The sequence below is a fragment of the Netta rufina genome (genome assembly GCF_964035555.1).
Source record: "Netta rufina genome assembly, chromosome: 2".
In the NCBI taxonomy this organism is placed as follows: domain Eukaryota; kingdom Metazoa; phylum Chordata; class Aves; order Anseriformes; family Anatidae; genus Netta; species Netta rufina.
This window is the reverse complement of record NC_140124.1, coordinates 1753322-1773435: the sequence shown is the minus strand read 5'-3', so window position 1 is coordinate 1773435 and position 20114 is coordinate 1753322.

Below are 20114 nucleotides of genomic sequence, written 5' to 3'. Positions count from 1 at the left end.
CTAGATCAGGGATAAAAAATAAGAATAAAAAAGATCATCAACACAGAATTACCATGGTCAGATGCAGCAGTGAAATGAGAGCCACATGTCTGAAAACAAATACTGCAGACTGACTGTCATGCAGAACTCAGAGTTTCAAGAAAAATAATGAAAAAATCAAAACTCCCTTCCTGAAGGAGGCTTAAAACTAACGGGGGTGAGCGCACATGGCCAGCTTCTGCCAGAGACGTGGCATAGGGTGCACAGCACTGTTAGGAGAGGACCTGTATTGACCGCCCTGTCTTTCCTAAGCAAACATCATATATACTTAGGCAAACCAGAAGGGAAGCTCTACCATCTTTCTTTAACTTTTCTGTGTCTTCCAGGTGAGACAAGAAGGGACTGTGACAGATCCACAGAGCTGACTTGAAGCTGTGATACTCATTGCCTTCCTGTGGATTCCTGCAATCACGCAGGATTCTACACATTCTGAACAACTCACTTCGTCCCTCAAGAGATTATAGACAAAGGGCTACAGTCAGTCTTATTATCATAAGTGTGAAATAATCCCTTTCAACTTAACTGTGATAGAACTGGAGCAGGTGTTGGAGATGGTGGAAATTGGTCCTGGCCCCTTGGGTTGGGACAACGAAGCAAGATGCCTACCTGTTGTCCACTCTATATTACACAGAGAAACAGGGAAATAGAATATGAACACTCAGAGAAACAAGTGAATCACTCTAAATGAAAAAATGTTGGGTTCCTGTAGGTCTGATGATGAGAACAACTCCTTAATCTGTGGTAGTTGGTTATGGAAACTTCTCTGTCCAGACCCGTGTGAGGTGTTGATTTCTTTTCTTTCCCTTATTGCTCACTAGACCTTTTTGTGAAGAAAAGCTTCTATCTCAGCAGTCTACTGACAGTATCATGGATGTCAATCACATTTAAACAGGCTGCAAAGAAATAGAAGATGGCATTTTAGCGTGGTCAACAAAAGCAACTTCTCTGGAGTGGTATAGGTATTTTTACTTTTTCCATAAAGCTGAGCAGAAGCCAGCAAAGGTACAGACTGAGGTCACTGGTTTCAGTGACTGGAAGGAACAACCCTAGCTCCCAGAGATAGTTCTTGCTCCTGCCCTCTGTATTTTAGTCATGTAAAAATGACAGCATCAATTCAGTGCAAAACCATGCAGTGATAACAAGACACCCCCCCACACACACACACTCCCCTTACCCCCAAAAATATATTTGCATCTGGGTTGAAATGTTAGAATGGAATACCTTGTTTACTCACAATTTTTGTTATGATTATTTACAGCCAGTCAGGCAGACCTACTGTAAGTCTCATTTTCCCTGGCCATTCCATCCTTCTTTTCTTCCCAGTTGTGCTACTCTGATGGGATTTGAAGATATTTTCCCAGAAAGCTCAAATCTGTCCTTTAGAAATCCATTCTACAGCACATATTTGTAAATATAGAGCAGCCCCGCCTATGACTCTTTGACTAGCTGTGGTGTAACAAGAAGATATGTTACAAATCCTTGAAGTTTCAGTAATTTTAGCAGCACATAACAGCACACTTGAAACTCATTCCAGGCAGCTTGCTAATTAAACTCCACAAGAATTTCTTGCACAAGAGGAAGAAGTTAATTGTTTTACATGACCAGTCACAAAATACCAGCTTAGAAGTCAGCATAACCAGACTTTGAACAACACGAGAAGTTCAATAACCCATTAAAACTGGATTTAGGCAAGCTTTCTTTTGCACAGCAGTTGGTCCTATGTCTAGCATAGTGATTTCCCTTGGCTCAGACCTGAATTATCAAAGATCCCAGACTAGTGCCACCCACGATGTTGTCAAAAGAAATATTATTTAGGGAATAATCATGTCCAAATTCTCACTAGGTGCTGATCACAGAGTCAAGATGTAAACCCATTGGGTGTTCCTGACATTCAACCTAAGACAGGGTCCATTAGGATTCAGTTACTACTATTTTGGCATCCTGATTTTTGTCTGCGTATCAAATCTACAACCTCTTCTGGGTTAAAAACTGGCTGGATGGCTGGGCCCAGAGTGGTGGTGAATGGAGTGAAATCCAGCTGGTGACCGCTCACCAGAGGTGTTCCCCAGGGGTCGGTGTTGGGGCCCATCCTCTTTAAAATCTTTATTGATGATTTGGATGAGGGAATTGAGTGCACCCTCAGTAAGTTTGCAGATGACACCAAGTTGGGAGGAAGCGTTGATCTGCCAGAGGGTAGGAAGGCCCTGCAGAGGGACCTGGTCAGGTTGGGTCAATGGGCAGAGGCCAAGGGATGAGGTTCAACACGGCTAAGTGCAGGGTCCTGTGCTTTGGTCAAAACAACCCCATGCAGTGCAACAGGCTTGGGGGAGAGTGGCTGGAAAGCTGTGCAGAGGAAAAGGATCTGGGGGTGTTGGTCGATGTTTGCCTGAACATGAGCCGGCACTGTGCCCAGGAGGCCAAGAAGGCCAATGGCATCCTGGCTTGTGTCAGGAGTAGTGCAGTCAGCAGGGCCGGGGAGGTGATCATCCCCCTGTACTCTGCTCTGGTGAGGCCACACCTCGAGTGCTGTGCTCAGTTTTGGGCCCCTCAGTACAAGAAGGACATGGAGGCCCTGGAGGGGCAGGGCTAGCCAGGGCAGGGCTACGAAGCTAGTGAAGGGCCTAGAGCACGAGTCCTGTGAGGAGCGGCTGAGGGAACTGGGGTTGTTTAGTCTGGAGAAGAGGAGGCTCAGGGGAGACCTCATTGCTCTCTGCAACTACCTGAAAGGAAGGTGTGGGGAGCTGGGGGTCGGCCTCTTCTCACAAGCAACTAGTGACAGGACTAGAGGTAACAGCCTCAAGTTGTGCCAGGAGATGTTCAGGTGGGAAACGAGGAAACATTTCTGCTCAGAAAGAGCAGTCAGGCATTGGGACAGGTTGCCCAGGGAGGTGGTGGAGTCACTGTCCCTGGGGGTGTTCAAGGAAAGGTTGGACATGGTGCTTGGGGACATGGTTTAGTGGTGACATTGGTGGTAGGGGATGGTTAGACCTGATGAGCTTGAAGGGCTTTTCCAACCTTAATGATTCTATGGTTCTATGAAAGAGTTCCTAGAGTCTTTACAGAGATTTTATGCCTGTATCAAGCAGAGAAAACAGAGAGATGCAGAGTCACTATACTGTTTCTCCAGATGGAAACAATTTCATCTGTAATCTCTGAGTTAGTGTTTTTACTGTAGAATAATGAAGGCTTGTTTTGTGCAAAGCTTATCCCCTATTTCACTATATTAGTATTTGCTTGTGTTTTATTAAAGCTTTAACACTGATTGCTATCTGGTAATCCAGTCTGGAAATTGAGTTGCATTTTTTACTTTTGCTATCTGACTGCCACTGGAGGCTAATGTTTCCTGCCTTACACTTTAATACTGAGCCACTTATGTTTGATTACATATTCCTGCTTCAAGCAAAATAACTACAGGACAAGGTGATTGTTTTTAATCATCAGAAAGGTGATTTTCATACATGAAAGGAATACAGAGGAGCTTCATAACTTATTCAGGATAGAATTAACCTCCTCATTCTGGCTTTCTATGCATTTTAAGGTGTGATCCTCCAGGATCAAGGTACTTCTGCCTCTTGTAAAAGCTAAAGGGACAGGGCTAGAGGTTCATATGTGTATATTGTCATCTTTAAAACCACTTCCACATCCCAAATGAAATCCCTAATGAAGTTTTGCAGACGGCAAGACCTGAATCCCATGCAGGACACAGCACAGGATGGCAGTCCTTATCCTGATGAGCACATGGCTGACATCTAAGAGAAAGCAGTAAACCAACAAGATAACACAGCTCAGCATGTCAGCAGCTGTTGATGTCTCAGTGACCAGACTGTTGCCAGACCTTTTCCTTCCTCGTTCTGCTCCACTCTTCCTAGACTTTGGACAAGAATGAATTCATGGAGATTTCTCAATCATTAATGAGGCTGAGGATGAAGTCTAAAGAAAATATGCTTACTGTATTCTTGCCTAGCCATCCAATTCTACACCTATTAAGGGTTTGTGTTAATAGTTGGCCTGAAACAAGTAAACACAGATTACCTAATGAGTCTGAAGGTAAAGACAAAGGTGTTTTCAGGATCAGGAGAGGTGTTCCAAAGGAAAAGTTTTGTAGTCCTTCACTAAATGTTAAAGTTTATAATACAGTACAAAAGGGGTAATACAGCTGCTTTGCTCTGGGATTATTGCCATTGCTATCCACTGGGTGCAAGGAAAAGACCTCATCACACCGATATGAAGCACACAGGGCTTCAAGTTTTTCCATGAGTAATCAAAATCACTCTGTTGGGACAGAAATAAAAATGAAGGCAGAGCTCAAGAAATCACTTCTTTCCTACATTAACTGACAAAGGGAGATACAGAAAATACTCTGCAGCCATGTTCAACCTCTCTTCTAATGAATCATCTCCACTGAATGAAACTTTGCAGCAGAGGAGATTTAAACACAGATAATGAATGCAGTCTTGTTGAAACACTCACAAAGGCTACAAAAGGTGAATAGCGAGTTCACCTTATGCCTCCAAACTGTACAGGGGTTTCTTGATAACCAGCTAGTGACCAACAATGTTAATCTAATACGTCTATGCTTTTATCTGAAATTCCCTCCTAAACAGAAAAATTCTGATGTGCTCCCTACCCATGGAAAGTCAGGAGCAAGTATTACTGGATCACAAAAGCATTTGGTTTACATAAATAAGTATCAATCAGGAAAAAAAAAAAAAAAATATATATATATATATATATATACATATATATATATATATTCCTATATATACATATATAGGAATAACCATAGACTCTGGTGTCTATATATACATATATATATGTATATATATATATATATATATATATGAACGTATGTATGAACAATCCCCAGCTTCTGAATTCTCTTTACAAACAGCACAGAATAAGGTGAAATGCCAACACTTCTAGGGTCATTTAGTGATGCTCCACTCTATGGCCCCACACTTGACCTACTAAAATTAATGGAAAGCTTCCCACTGGAATCATCAATTCTTGTATTATGTCATTAGGACTTTTCTGTACCTATACTATGTGCAGAAAGTATGATGCAGAGGTCACCAGGCTGACAGAGACCCACTCCTCACAACCTTGGACCAGGTGAACTGTCAAGCCTGGGCCTGGAAGACTGGAGGTCATATTGATGCCATGTTGTACCAGTCGGATATATTGCCCCTGGAGCTGTGCAACTGACTGTGAAGTCAGCAAAAGGCATCTCTGAACCAGTTCCAGAGCTCAGACACTTCCAGATGGTTCGTGTAAATATGCATTCATGGTATAGACATATCATGTTCAAATGTGCCATAAGAAAAGCAAGCTGTGATGATCCCAATGTCAAATTCTTTACAGATCTAAGCTCCCTTTAATATTCAGATAGTAAGGGTTTCCTTAGTACAAATGCCTCTGCTACAAAGACCAGTAAAAAACAAACAAACAAACAAACAAACAAACAAAACATATATATAATATTAGAAATTATCAAGTTAACACTATGAACCTCACCTACTGTTTTTAGATATTTGGAAAGGACACTGGAATGTGTGCTCAAGTGATACCCTACACAGACACCAGAGTCTATGGTTATTCCTTACCTCCAGAATTAAATCTTCATCCTCAAGTGTTCACTGAGGACAAATCCATAAGCTCATGAAATAGGGAAAGCAAGAATAATGCTTCCGGGTTTATTTAACAACCACAGATGCAGCAGGAGTCAAATTTCAAGAGGCTGCAGTGACTCTGTAGAATGAACTCTGCATAAGAAATAGATTTTCAGAAACCACAACCCACCCATCGATAGGATAGGAAAAAAGACTTCAGACACATTTTCCAAAATGATTGGTTATTTTTTCTTTTTTCATATTCAGACTGGCAATGCTTGAAAGGCTTTCAATTTTTAAGAAAAGATTTTTCAGAACTTTCTAGAAATCAGTTCTTATAAAACGGCATAAAGTGGTGATTGAAATATAAGCCTTAGGGATACTGGGTCAGGTTGAAAAGAAAAATAAAATCCGTATTAACCAGCCTGCAGTCACAGTCGATCTAAAATAACATAATGCCACTTAACGCTGCTACACCAATTAATGTCAGCTGCTAAGCAATGCATCATTCCCATCATTTGCCTGGTATCAGGACCCACGGCTGGGGTCTGGGGTTTGGGTCCATAACAAGTTTATTGGAATAGATTCTCCACTTTGCTGTGTCAGCGATGACTAGCAGCCCAGGGGCTGACCTGCTTGATCCAGATAGTTATGTGTTTTTAGCCATTGCCGACACGATACAGATAAGCTGTCCATGCTGTTATTTATTTGTGACCAAAAACAAGGCATGGGAGAACATGCCAGCAAGAATGCTGTGTTCCCACAGCCTCCTTGCGTAAATATTTCTCTTTTGTCAGCAATAAAAGGTCTGGGATGCTGATGTAGAAGATAAGGGTGCAGCTGTGCCAACTCTGCAGAGCTGAAGCAGATGGACTGTGTGTGTGTGTGCTCAGTCCTGCTAAAGGACATACAGAGATATGGGAAAGCAGTGGCTTCTGCAAGTGCAAGTTGCACTTTGGAACATGAATTATTTCCCACTGGATTTCAACAAGAAGCCTGACCTCTCTTACATTTCCAAGGCCCAGTAAATAAAGCAAAGTCCTCTTCTTAAAAAGGCCTGATCTGGTTCATCCCATTACTTAAATGTTTTTCTCAGCCCTTCCAGAATGATACTTTTGGAGCCACAGTTGTCTGAAAGGAGAATGGCACCTCTCCATAGGATGGTGATGATGGCAGATGGCAGAAGGCCTTTTCAATACCTTATTTTGGTACTTGTTAAAAGGCCTGGAAGATGTTTCTTTCAGTGCTCAGGCTGTCTCACTCCCACTGCTGCAGAACTTCATCCAGCTGCATGTGAAATGTGATGCTGGCCTGTGTCTGAGCTTGGACAGCAGGCCGGGGATTTGGTCCCATCCTGCGGGTCCACAGAGGCCTGTAGCCATAGGGGAATATCTCAACATGCATAATAATGTGCTGTGTATTTACAAGCACAATAGTGCCTCTGTATTTAAAGAAGCAGATTGATGCCTATACATGTTTACTTCTGTGTGTAAAATCGTAGCTAAATTACCTACACCATATTTGCTCAGTTGGTTCTGTACTGATTTACCTTGGTCCTTATAGTATGCGTGGTCTTACAATATATAGTTTATATCACTCCTCATCAGGATGTGAATGTGGCTAAAATTCAGAGTAAAACTTTTCATACACAGTCACATACATTGATAAACATATATACACACGTATATATATACTTCTGTGTATCTAAGTACATATGCTGGTCCTCTCACACACTCCTCATCTCTATTTATCTGTCTATATACATATGCACCCTTATTTGTCTACAGATAGACACGTAGGTTTATGATGATTTCCTTCTTATGGGAATAAAAGCAGAGCCAATTTTTGAAAAAGGGGTTGGTAAAACACAATTGCAATTTTAAGTGATAAAATTATACCTTTTATATATATTTTATAGAAGGAAATTTCCACTTTTCATTCAATTATACAGCTATTTGAAAAATCATCATCTTTTTTTCCTGACATTTCTGATGCTTTCCCAAAGCTGACAATTTAAATATCTCTTCCTTCTAGTCAACTCCACTTTATATCTCTCATGCTCTGAAACAGTGGATTTCAATAGATATTTAAGTTACTAGTATCACAAAGAACATAAGCTGCTTTGAAATAAACATGCTGTTTCTGCTAGTTTTAAAGAAAAACAAACAAACAAAGATCATTGCTTATGACCTTAATGAGTCTTTGGCCCACGTAAGCTAATCTGGTTTAAGTTACTTGGATATATAACATTTCAGTCACACCAAAGCCAAATGTTGTAATGCATCCTGCTTTCTTTTTTATCTGTTGTCTCTGATGTTTGCTTGGAGAAAGCTCGGGTATTTGTACATTGAAGTTCTGCTTTTGTTCTTTTGCAGTATACTGAGGTGATATTGTTACACCTTGCAAAATGTAATGTGTCCCTGGTTCCACTTTTCATTTCTCAATATCTTCTAGCAGGTATTGTGTTCATCAGAAACAGACATTTTGATCTATTGACACAGCTGTTGAAAGAAAATAAAAGAAAAATAAATAAATAAAAGAAAAATATAAAGAAAAAAATATATTTTTTAAAGGAAAATATGACTCAGAGGAGCAAGATGCTGACCCTTTGAAGCTGGATTCTTATCTTGCTGACATCTGTATAAATCCAGAATGTTTCTTTAGAGATATAGCAGGTCAAAAGGAGAATCCCCAGGACTTCTCCTCTCTGCTAGTGTCTTTCTGGGTGACCCCTTATGCAAGCAACCTAATGTTTCTGATTCCCTTCCCAGTCTCTGTCCGTTTTGAGGGTGTTATCCCAATCTTCATGCTGCAGTTCCAGAAGATGCCATATAGTACCTGGCAGCTCTGTGAAGACATCCTTGTTGGTCAGGGAAATCATCAAAGATATCTGTGTGAACAACCTGAAAGTTTGTGCAAAGGAAGCAGATACCCATATGTGCAATTTCTCCTGCTGCTCTCCTTCACAGTGTCTGATACAGCAAGGCCATGCAAAGACCAGGAAGCCCCATGGCCTTCAGAGACATACTTCCTTCCTCCTTAGGGCAGGAGGAGCCAAGGATCTGTCCCTGCTCTCTCACAGCTCTTTGGGACTCCAGCTGATATTCTCATTTACACAATCATAGAAACATCTACGTTGGAAAAGACCTTCAAGATCTTCCAGCCCAACCATCAGAGTAACTGTGTAGGACCTCAGAGCATCTCTTGGTGTTACAGGTTGCTCATCCTGAAACTGAAATGGCTGAAGCCCATGCAAAGTAATCCAAAAAGGAGTCGAGGATGGGAGTGCAGACAAGCTATTAGTTTTCATGCAACTGCTGAGCATCAAATCTCCAGTCACGGAAAAAGGAGTTGAGCCAGCCTGTGGCTTCTCTGTGTTTTCTCCATTCCTGGCCGTCTTCCATCCCTCTGCTCAGCTAAGTCCTTCTTAGGGCTTTTCAGTGAAATCATAGATGCACAACAGTGGCTCACAAAAGACTTTGGATGTATATTCAGGGATAGTCTGTTCCATTGCCCCAAAACATTTCTCTCATCTTCTATAGAGAATTAGAGAATCAAGTTTCTGCTCATGCTTACATTTTGAGTTATTAAGAGTAGTCTGTATATATATATATATATATATATAAAGAATAACTGCAGCAACTCATTATCATAGTAATGACTACATTTAATTTATGAAAAAAATAAATAAAATGTACTACTGAGGCCAAGTATCAACACATCTTTGTAGAGGAAGGCTTACACAGTCACTCCTGCACTCCTGGCAGTGGAAAATATGTCTTGGCCGCCTCGATGAGCAGTCCCAAAGCTAAACTACATTTCCCAGGATACAGCTGCCTTGGTTCACATGTTCAACTGTCTGGCATCACGCGAAGTGCTGCCTGTCCTGTGGGCCCAGCCCATGGAGAATAGGAACATATGAGCCCCAGCGTCCCTCAGGCTCCACAAACATTTGGTTCTTGGTGAAACTATTTTTGGTGTTTGAGTTTTTGACAAACAAAACAAATTGCCACTCCTCTCCCATTTTCCCAAGGAAGAGTTAATTGGTTGTTCTTAACTCTCTACAGAAATAAATAAATAAATAAATGAGAAAAAATAATAATAATAAAAAAAAAAAACAAACTTTTTTTTTCCTTTACCCTTATCCAGTTGAGTAGGAAAATTCCTCAGCACAGGCAGTGCCTCAGGACCCGAAGCCCTGAAATGATTAAAGAACAACCTTTTCCTCCTCGCCACTTAAATTTGAGAGGCTTCTCATGCAACACACCAACCTTTTATCTCCAGATCAACTAAAGCTGAGGTATCATTTTGGTGTGCCACATGAGTTTCTGGCCTGCAAGAAGCTGTGTAACCCGGTGGCAAAAATACAAGTCATGGAGGGGAAAAATATAACAGAAAAAAAAAATAAGAGGAAAAGCATCCTTCATCTCTGGCTGAGCTGGGAGAATTAATACCCTGAACTTCTGCTGTTTACTTGGGAAAAGAACACAAAGATTTTTTTTTTTCCTGCCCCCCAACCCCTAAGGAAACCAGAGAACAGTTTTAAAAATACCAAACCTTCAGCATTTTCACTTAATTACAGAGTAGGAGTTGGTGAGGGCACAGCATGGCTTCCTTTTTGTGCTGCTGGCTGCATTTTTTGGTAGCTGTTGTTTCCTTTTAATGTTTCAGGCTCGGATTTTGTTTTGTTTTTCTGGTTTGCCTTCTATTTTGGACCCGTTTTGCAGCAACTCAATCCTTTGGTTTTGGGAACTGTTGGGGCTTTCATTCAAGTTTTGTGGAGACCTCGTTGCCTGAATGCTGTAGAGACTTGAGCAACACAGATCAGGCAGCAGTTGTTGTGTGCACAGGTATCACAGATGGAAGTTAAACACCTACATGGGGAGGAACATCAGCAGAAAAATGGATGATTTTGCAGCCTCTGAGGAGCTGCTACACTTCTCTATCTAGTTCTCTAAGCATATATGGAAGGACTTGACCAAGGTGCCAAGAAAGCAAATGCCAGAAAAGAAAGTGCAGCATCTGCTTGCCATGGGTGCAGGGAGGCTAGCGAGATGTTAGCAACCTTTGGTCTCCCTTTTGGGCAGGATCTATAAAAACCTGCAGTTTGGGAAAGAACCGAACAGAAGTAACTTGTAGGTTCTGGACAATGAAGTTCTGGGAACCCGAGGGGCAGCCTGAAGTGGTTGAAATTGATTGCTGGTGTGGAAACCAGTGGTGGTGGTGTGGACCCACATGTCGTTCCTGGAACTGCGTGGAATCACCCGAGGAGATACTCATTGGCCTGGTTGGAAGGAGCTGCATTCTAAACCCCATTTTCTCCAAATCTATTGCTCTTTTCTTCTTCTCTGTCATCCCAGCTCCAAAACAGCCTTTGACAACAAAAAAAAACACAGAGATCCAGTTCCTGGAGGTCAACCAACCCCACCAACAAAAGCCACCCTAGATCCCTTCTGTTTGCCCTGCAGATGTGTATATCACCAAGCGTTGTAGTTGTGGCTTCCTCCTGGCAGGCCCTGAAATCCAAAGCTTAATATTTTGCCTTAAAAAAATAACAATAAAAATATGTGTACAGGCTGCTGAAAAGACCCTTGGAATAAAATCCTTTCTTAGATACTTTGCAGTTATGCAACAGCTTTAGACTTTTATTTGGTTTTGCTCTTTATTAAAAAAGGGGGAAGATAAATTAAAAAAATCCTGAGGCTTTCAAACCCATCAGATGTTTTTGTTAAGCATGGGGATGTTTTAAATGTCTTAATAACACATCTGCATCTCGAATTCTTGGAGTCATGAGGAAACTACCTAGCTAAGTGGAAATGTAAATAAAGGCCATTTTCAGCTCACAAAATGAATAATGGCATTTTGCATTACCCAGCAACCCCAGATAGCTAGACCTGGCTATTACCACCCTCTTTGATTGCCTCCGCCAGACCACAGAGTTCCCCGCAAGCCAAAAGCCACCCCCTCTACTGCAGTTACAACCTCCTGAAGGCCTTAGCTGGCAGTTTATTTCATGCAGCCATCAATTGTGCTAGCGACAGAGCATAACAAAGCCCCAGCAGCTGGTCTTTGGAATGGAAGAACCCAAAGGTAGTTACAGGAACTGTCTTTTCCCAAGCTCACCCTTTCTCATTCTTATCCATGGGCTTGCACTTGTTTAAATACTGCAGCAATAGGGTAAGATGGAGAAATGGGTAAGAAGAGGGAGGGAGGGAGGAAATGACCCACGCCATTTTTTTCCTTTCCATAAGGCTCATTGCTTCCAATCGTGGACATTAAAGTAATAAACAGCCCATGCAGGGCCCCAGTCTACTCCCACAGCTGTTTCCAGACATCTGAGTTTGCTGACTTCAAGAAACGGTGACAATAAGCACATTAATGTTTGTATTCTCAGTATTGATAAAGTGATACACACTCCACACTCCAAAGGGACTCTTTCCTGATTTTAGGCATGTGCATCTTGTCACCTGGTATAGACTAGACATCTCAGTGTCCATTGTAGTCCAAGAAACAATTCATCCCAAGACTGTTGTTTAAGGTCAGTGAGACAAATGACCTCCATAACACATCTATTACCCTTCATTTACTCTAGAAGAACTTGAATGATGAGATTGGGCTAGACAAAGTCCCTTCACTGGATCAACTCATATAATTGTGAGTTATCTGCATCAGCAAATCTTAATAGTCCCATAACCAATCCCTGCTGTCTCCTCAATAGCTTGTTGTATACCTGAAGGAAAGTACTTCATGTTTCAAGACCTTGAAGATACCTTTTTCATCAGGCTGGCATCTCTTGTTCAACCAGAATGTCTGGAGCAACAAAAAGATGAGCAATGTTCGTTACTGTCCACAGTCTCCCAGAGCCAAGGTAAAACTCTTCATAGAAGTCTACATAAGCTTAAAAGAGCAGATAATTGTGAGTTCAACCGTAGTCAACATCAAAATGCCATGACCTGTCTAACACACACTAAGCATGTGTTGATGAGACAGAAGATCTGAAGGTATCTGATGTAATTAACTGTGTGTACCTGAAAACCTCAAAGTGTGACAAACTGACATTTGGGTTGGAAATGGAAGAACTGATGAGTGGTTAAGAGGGGATGCGGGCTAGACAGAGGATAGAAGTGTGCTTTCTAATGGTCTGTCATAAGATATGATTCATGCAAAAGAACTAATTTTTAAGGAAAACAAAAATCTATGCATAGGAAGAAGTAGATCATATCAAGCTCACTGATTGATTATGTAGGGGATTTTCTTACTATGTGCTGTTTTTTCACCAAGAGAGAAATCTGAGTGTTGAATCACAAATAGAGCTGTTTGGCTGACTAAAACTGAGCTGAGGTCTCGTGAGATGGGATTGAAAACATCTTCTGAAGCATTTAGTAAATAACCAACTGTATCATACAGTACCAGAGGTGCTCATACTCCACCTAATACAGATCAGTATTCTGCTCTTCAAGAGATACCAGTAACAACAGCAGCACCAGAATTTGCAGGAGATGGCTAACATCTCTTCAAAACCTGGTATGAACTAGACTAATGATGGTGCAGAATTTAAAAACCTGAATTATGGGAGACTATGCTATGATTTCAATCCTGCCTCCCCCAAGGCCGGGAGGTAACTGGAATATGTGAGAAAACTGCTTTCAGACTCAGCACAGCACTTCATGGATTGCCTGGCAAACAGAAGTAGCTATCCCCCCGAGGCACAGCCTTCTCTATAGACATGGTTGAGGTTTAACCAACACAGCAGAAAAGCAGAGAAGAATACCTGAATGTCAGCTTCCAGCCTCTTGAATGGCTGTTTAGGGAAACTTGGATTCCTGTGCAACAACCCTAACACAAGACTTGCATTTTCTAGCACGCACATAATACCACACTCCCCAACGGCTAGGGTTGTGTCTATGTCATTACAGCAATTGTAAGCACAGAGCAAGGAACGAAAGTGTAGGTGTGATTTTTTTTGTTTGTTTGTTTGCTTGGTTGGGTGGTTTTTATTTGTTTGTTTGTTTTGCTGCCCCTGTTCTGCTGCCCCTTCTAATTAAGTGCAGTAAAAGCAGACATTTGTGTGGGAAGATTTCTGAAAATTCAACCTTCAAATTCTCAGCTTCTAAAACAAGCATCACAGTGCCCCACATAGATTTCAAGTTCTTATAATTATTAAAACTAGGGTCTACTTTGGACTTTGCAAATGCAGAATAGAGGGAAATAGAAATAAGAGAGCCATTGCCCACCCCAAAGATTGTCTAGATCTCAGGAAACTACCAGTAGCCAAGCTGTCCTCTATTTAACCACTTCTAGATGGGTAACACACAGCACTTTCCACAGAAGACTGATATCAGAACATAAAAGAAGAGACTGCAGGATCTCAATGTTTTCTACCCATACAGGGTACAAGCAGTCTCAATAAAAGGGGATCTACATGAAGAGCAGAGAGGTTCTTCGAGCAAGAAGAGCAGAACTGAACCCTTCACTGAGAAACCAGATTAGATGTCTGAGTCCACAAAATGAGGCTATTATAATACTTGGAGGTCACTAAAGCAGTCGGTATTTCATTTGGTTTTGCAACAAATAACAGAATTCTGATAATATAGACAGAAAATCACTACTACCAATCTCACCACCTTACGGGAAGTTTTATCACTTTACACCTTACTCCAGAACATATCTATACACCATAAATGAGTTTAACTACTCCCCTTAAAATCAGGCCCTTGACAATTTTTCCTTTAATTCCAGTGGAGCTACCTCCGGATTAATATTTCTGCCAACACGGTACAGGACACTAGGTTCTGGTTTCAGCACTGTTTGCTTTGTGAGGCTCTGCTGGGTAACTGGCCCCATTGTTCACTACTGAGGCGGGTAGTCTGAGTCACTTCTTCTAGAAAATCTGTTTTCTATTAAGAACTGTCAACCCCATGAGTCATTTACGTTTGTCACCAGTTGGAACCAAAGGAATGATGGAGGCCTGGGCACTGAAAGCAAAAACTTCCTCTGGGAGATACTCATGTTCATCTTCAGCATAGTTGAAAGCAAGAGAAGCTCCAGAAAGGACACACACAGATCTGAAGCTAATGGACCAGATGTGGAGTTTCTCCTGGCCCAGAAATAGGACTGAGAGCTATAATGGGTTTCTAGGGGAAAACATGCCTCAGAGACAACCCTGAGGCATTCACCGGGTCATGGGTGGGACCCCGTTCCCCATAGGAGTTAACTTATACTTCCAACCTTAAATTACTCCATGGAGATCATATTCACATGAACAAACTTCTTAAATGTTATAAATCACATCATGTGTCCAACATGAAACTCTGAGCTCCTCTTTTACTGCTTCTGCAGTCTGGAACATCACACATTTGCAGGGCATCACCACAATTTCTTTTCCACTCTATGACCATATGTTTCCAATTCCACTTTGATCTGCAGAAGCCAGTGCCTGAAGTAGTGGAGTGGACAAAGACTGTGGCATTGCACAGTTGGCTTTACCCACGGCTTGTCATCTGGCCTTCCACACATCTTCAATCTGACTTTGCAAAGACCCTAAATGCCCCAATGGCATGGCCTTACATTCTGAACATACACCCAGCTCCCCAGACATGTTCACTCCATGTTTTGTCCTACAGAGAACCTCACCTTAGGAGATCAACTCATTGAAAAGAAGCTTGTGCCACACCAGTAATAACTGATAGCACCTTTGTTCATGTATTGATCCATCTGCTTTAGCCAAGGTCTGAAGAAGTGGAAAGCAATGGTTGCCTGTTTTCCACTCTTCATTGTTTAATCCTCCCCTGTCTGGTGGGAATTGAAAAGTTCCAGAGCTTGCACAGACGCTTCTGGGTTGTTTCACCATTATCCTTCCTTCTTCCTCCAAATCACAGGCATGCCATCCAGGACAAAGGCTAGCTCTTTTCTGTCAAAAAAAAAAGAAAAAAGGATCTAAATCCATTCCTGCTGCAACACCTTCCTGATCTGTGAGCCCTGCACTGAGTTCTGGTAGAAAAGCTGCCTGGTGGCCTGCTCATTGAAATGCCTGCATCCGCAGCCTGTCTGTGGGTGGGATTCCCTTCATGGATGGAGAAAAACCCTGTCTGAGAAAAGATAATAAATGGGGAAGAGTCCAAGATGCAAAACTGGAATCGATACTCATGTCCTTAGAACTGCTCATCTGCTCCCTCCTGTAGGAGCATTGAGACTCCTGCTGAATTAAATGGGTGCCTGCTGGCATAAAGAGCCTTGCAATGGTTACAGCCAGTTGTGCCCAGCCAGAGGACATCAGACTGGGTCCCTGGCCTTTCAGGGGCCGATTTCAAGTGATGTGAACCCACAGTCTTGCTAGGTTTGTTTTCAGCCTCCTAAGGACATTAGGATATGTGCTCTGACTGTGGCTTCATGAAGGTGAGTGTATATAGAAACACGTCTCTGTTCTCTCAACCCCTGTGCTAGTGGCAGCTAAAGCTGAGATAAACTCCCACAGGTATATATAGGGCTTAATGAAAATCAGCATTCACACAGAGACAAGAAACTTGGCACCTTCTTTCACCTAAAGAAAGGCCATGACAAGAGCTCCAACTTTATTAATGACCAGTGGGGTCACCTGCAAGAAGATTTATGAAGGTTCCAGGTAAGACAAATTGGTCTTCTTGGTTGGGGGAATCCAGTCCCAGCCCTGGAGGAGCCTCTGGTGCTTTGTAAGGTAGAAGCTCACATGTAGCTTCTTGTCAGATCCAGTGAAAAGAATAAACCAGCCTTGAAACATGCTGAAGACCAGACATTCTGGATCCCTGTGTGCAAAAAAATGTTTGTTTGTTTGTTTGTTTTTAGGGGGTGGGTATCAAGGTTTTTTTGAGCTGTAAGACTTCTCATGGCACATTTTCAGGCCTTTTCTTTATATCCTTGAGAGTTTAAAAAATCTCCTTTAGCTAAGACAAAGTTTATTTTTAATAAAAGTGTAAAAGAAGATGGAAGCAAATGGAAGGCAAAGTGGAGAGATAAAGTAGTTATAATAATCACCCAACTCCAGGATCCAGGATTTGAAGGTAACTAGGATTAAACAATTTGGTTAATCCCATTCACTATCTGTTAATTCAGCCTTGAAATAAAGGTCATTAAAAACACTGACAAGTATCTTCCCAAAATAAGTTTATCTGGATTTCTCTGTTGCCTCACACTCTGTGAGAAGTTCAGCTCCTGCAGAAAACATTAAAGAGCCATTAAGGAGCAAGAGATTCCTGTAAACTTTTCCATAAAAATAGTACTCAGGATGTGAGCCAGATGCAGAACTGAGCACTGCAGAGATAACCTTTTGGAGATGTTGAATATGCCATCCCCAGACGGAGATTTCATGTTCCTGATGATAACATCCCTTAGCTATCAAATGACATAACACTTATGGTGCATCAGTTAGAGAAATTATAAAAGGAGTAAAAAGGTTTGGCATTCATCATCAAAAGGGGAAGAATTGTTTTGATGATACGGCCATTTTCAGGCTGACATAAAAACCAGATTATGAGTTACACAAGTAACATAGAATTATATGCAACAACATATACCAATGAGGGGGTTGTGTGTGCTCTGTGTAATTTACTGCCATCTTATTGATGTGGTCAGATTGGAGTATTATTTGTAGGCATATTACAAATCTTTGCTGGCTTTGAGGAAAGGAAACATTTATATTGGCTAGACATTTGGGATAATAAATCAAAAACTCAGCAATCCATTAAAACAACGTAGATAGGAACCTGAAGGCAGATTTCTGGACAAATTACAGCACCCTGATCTTACTTCTGTTAGAGAGAAATTGAGCAACAGAAGGGCAGGGAACTTGAAAGACTGATGGTGTTATTTCAAAGACTTCTTTGAATGGAGAAAATGGATCTTATCTCACAGTGGGCGGATGCAGATGCTGTACAGTTGCCTGATGAATTTCTGCTCTGAGAAGCAACGGGGATGAAACCCCCCAAGTGACAAAGGGTCTCCTTCACCCCCGTCTATATTCTGTCCATTACAGGAGGATCGAGGGAAGGTCAGGGAACATGATACCAAATTTCAGATCATGTAGGATAGATTTGGTCTGAACTGAGGTCTTCACCTGGCCAGAAGGTTTCAAGGAACATATGAGGGAGTTTTCACCCATCATCTGCATTAATAGCAGCATGTACCAGGTGTGCCGTGACCACAGGAGGGAGATCTGTCTGAAAGTCTAGAGTGAGGTAGACTTGAAATGGGGGAAAGGGAAGCCCAGACTCCTACCAGATGTGTTGGGAAACTCTAACATGTGCCAAAATGCACAGCCAGGCCAAGCCTCTTTACTGCAGCTGGGGTGAGACAGGAAAAAGTGGACCAACAGCTCTCTATGGCAGCACTGTGATTGAAATCTTTGGTCCAAAACTCAATATTGCTTGCACCTGTGCCTGCGTAATCAGCAACCACTCTGAGAGGTGACACTGGTATGGAAGAGCTTCTCCATTTGAAGTCTGACCTTATAAATGATTTGTAATGAGCCTGGACCATTATTACATCCTCCAGGCCAATGTTTTGAAGCCCCAGGAACTGACAGTGGAAATTGCATGACTGATTTGCTGGAGATTCTCATGCTCATTATTTTTAGATCATCTGTGTGTGGTGCAGTACTTACCTCAGTTTAGTATGAGTCAGTTGGAATCAACTACTCCATTATGTTGTAGAAAAGCTCTTATTTTCTCTCAAAACTCTGGCAAAGAAAGTACCAGAGCACTGTCAGCCTCCTTGGCTCTAAGTGATAACTGAACTACAAAGTGCTAAAAGTAAGGGAAGAACCGAGCTATAAAAAACTTTGTAGGTACAACACACAGCACTGTGGCAGAGTGGAAATAGATGGGGCTTTTTAGATTAACAGACTGACAGGAGCTACAAAAGTGCCAGAAATAGTGGTGCTACTGTTAAAAGAAAGCAAAGGGTGCTGCAATTGAAGCTCAATGGATAACATTTGGTGTTTTTCAATGTTGAGTTAAAATCTATAAGAGGAGTGCATAAGGTAAATGCTTAATCATTAAAATCATAAATTAGAAAACATTATAATTTGGAGAAAATTATAAATTGGAGAACAATACTTGGGGAATAGCACTTACTAATAATCTGTTACATTCTCAATCACATGGTAAAGGGTGATTATCAGAAGTTCAAAAGGATTGAATCAGTTGAGGAAGAATTTAAGGATTTTTTTTTTTTTCTGAGAATAAAGAATTTCCCAGCACACTATAGAATGTTACTGGTTGATTGATGCTTTCTGAACGGTTCCCATTACCTAAGGGCAGAGTCTAGAAAAGGAGTTTGATGGCTTTGGGGTATCAAAGCAAAAACAGTACAAACAATGTAGATAGATACAATCACTGTTTCTTGTTTTGAAAAGATAAAGAAGGAAGGGAAGGGAAGGGAAGGGAAGGGAAGGGAAGGGAAGGGAAGGGAAGGGAAGGGAAGGGAAGGGAAGGGAAGGGAAGGGAAGGGAAGGGAAGGGAAGGGAAGGGAAGGGAAGGGAAGGGAAGGGAAGGGAAGGGAAGGGAAGGGAAGGGAAGGGAAGGGAAGGGAAGGGAAGGGAAGGGAAGGGAAGGGAATCAGAATATAAACTGGATGGAAAGTCTTTTAGCTTATACGATAGAATAAGAATGATTCATTTTTGACTCAGGATAAAAGTAAGCACCAATGAACCCTTTTTGTTGTATTAACATATTGGAGGGCAGTGGGTTCACAGGCAGCTCTGGATGTTCTAGGAATGGGTGGTGTTTAATTTGTGATGAGATGGAAATGGGCTTAGAGTAACTTGACATAAAAGACTGATAAGATTTCAGGTTAAACATGACAATTACAAAAGGTGTGGACTTAATGATCTTATGTATACAAGAGTTGCACAAATGTCAATAAATTGATGGTTATCCAATACAGAAAGATATTTTACTATCCTGTTAAGTGCAAATGAATATGGAAAAGCTTTGTAGCATTAACAAAAAGAAAAAAGTTGCAGTAATAGTACTTTCTCATTCTCCTGGACACAATTCCTTTAACTCTTGGATTTCATTCTCTTGTTTGGAAAAGGAGATTGCATTAAGGGGAAAAAAAAAAATGTACTGAAATTGCTAGCAAGGCTTTTCTTCTTTTTGTCTGTTTCTTTGCTTTTGCTAACAATGAATACTCCTACTCTATATTTCTGCTTAACTAAGTCCAGGTCTATAATCTTTAATAATAATGATTCAAATGAAAACTAATGTTTTCGAGTCCTAGAAGCTGGTACATAAAGTGCTCACTCTCACAAGGCCAGAGTGCCACAGGAGGTGTCACAAGAGACACAGGTTTATGTGGCAGCTCATTGCACCCCAGGAATTAACTTGAGTGCTGACTGTTGCTAGTTTCCTTGGTTAATGGTATTGTCATGAGAAGCTGCAATTTCTAATTATATTAATTTGAATCGTCAGTTACTGTTACGTCAGACTGGAA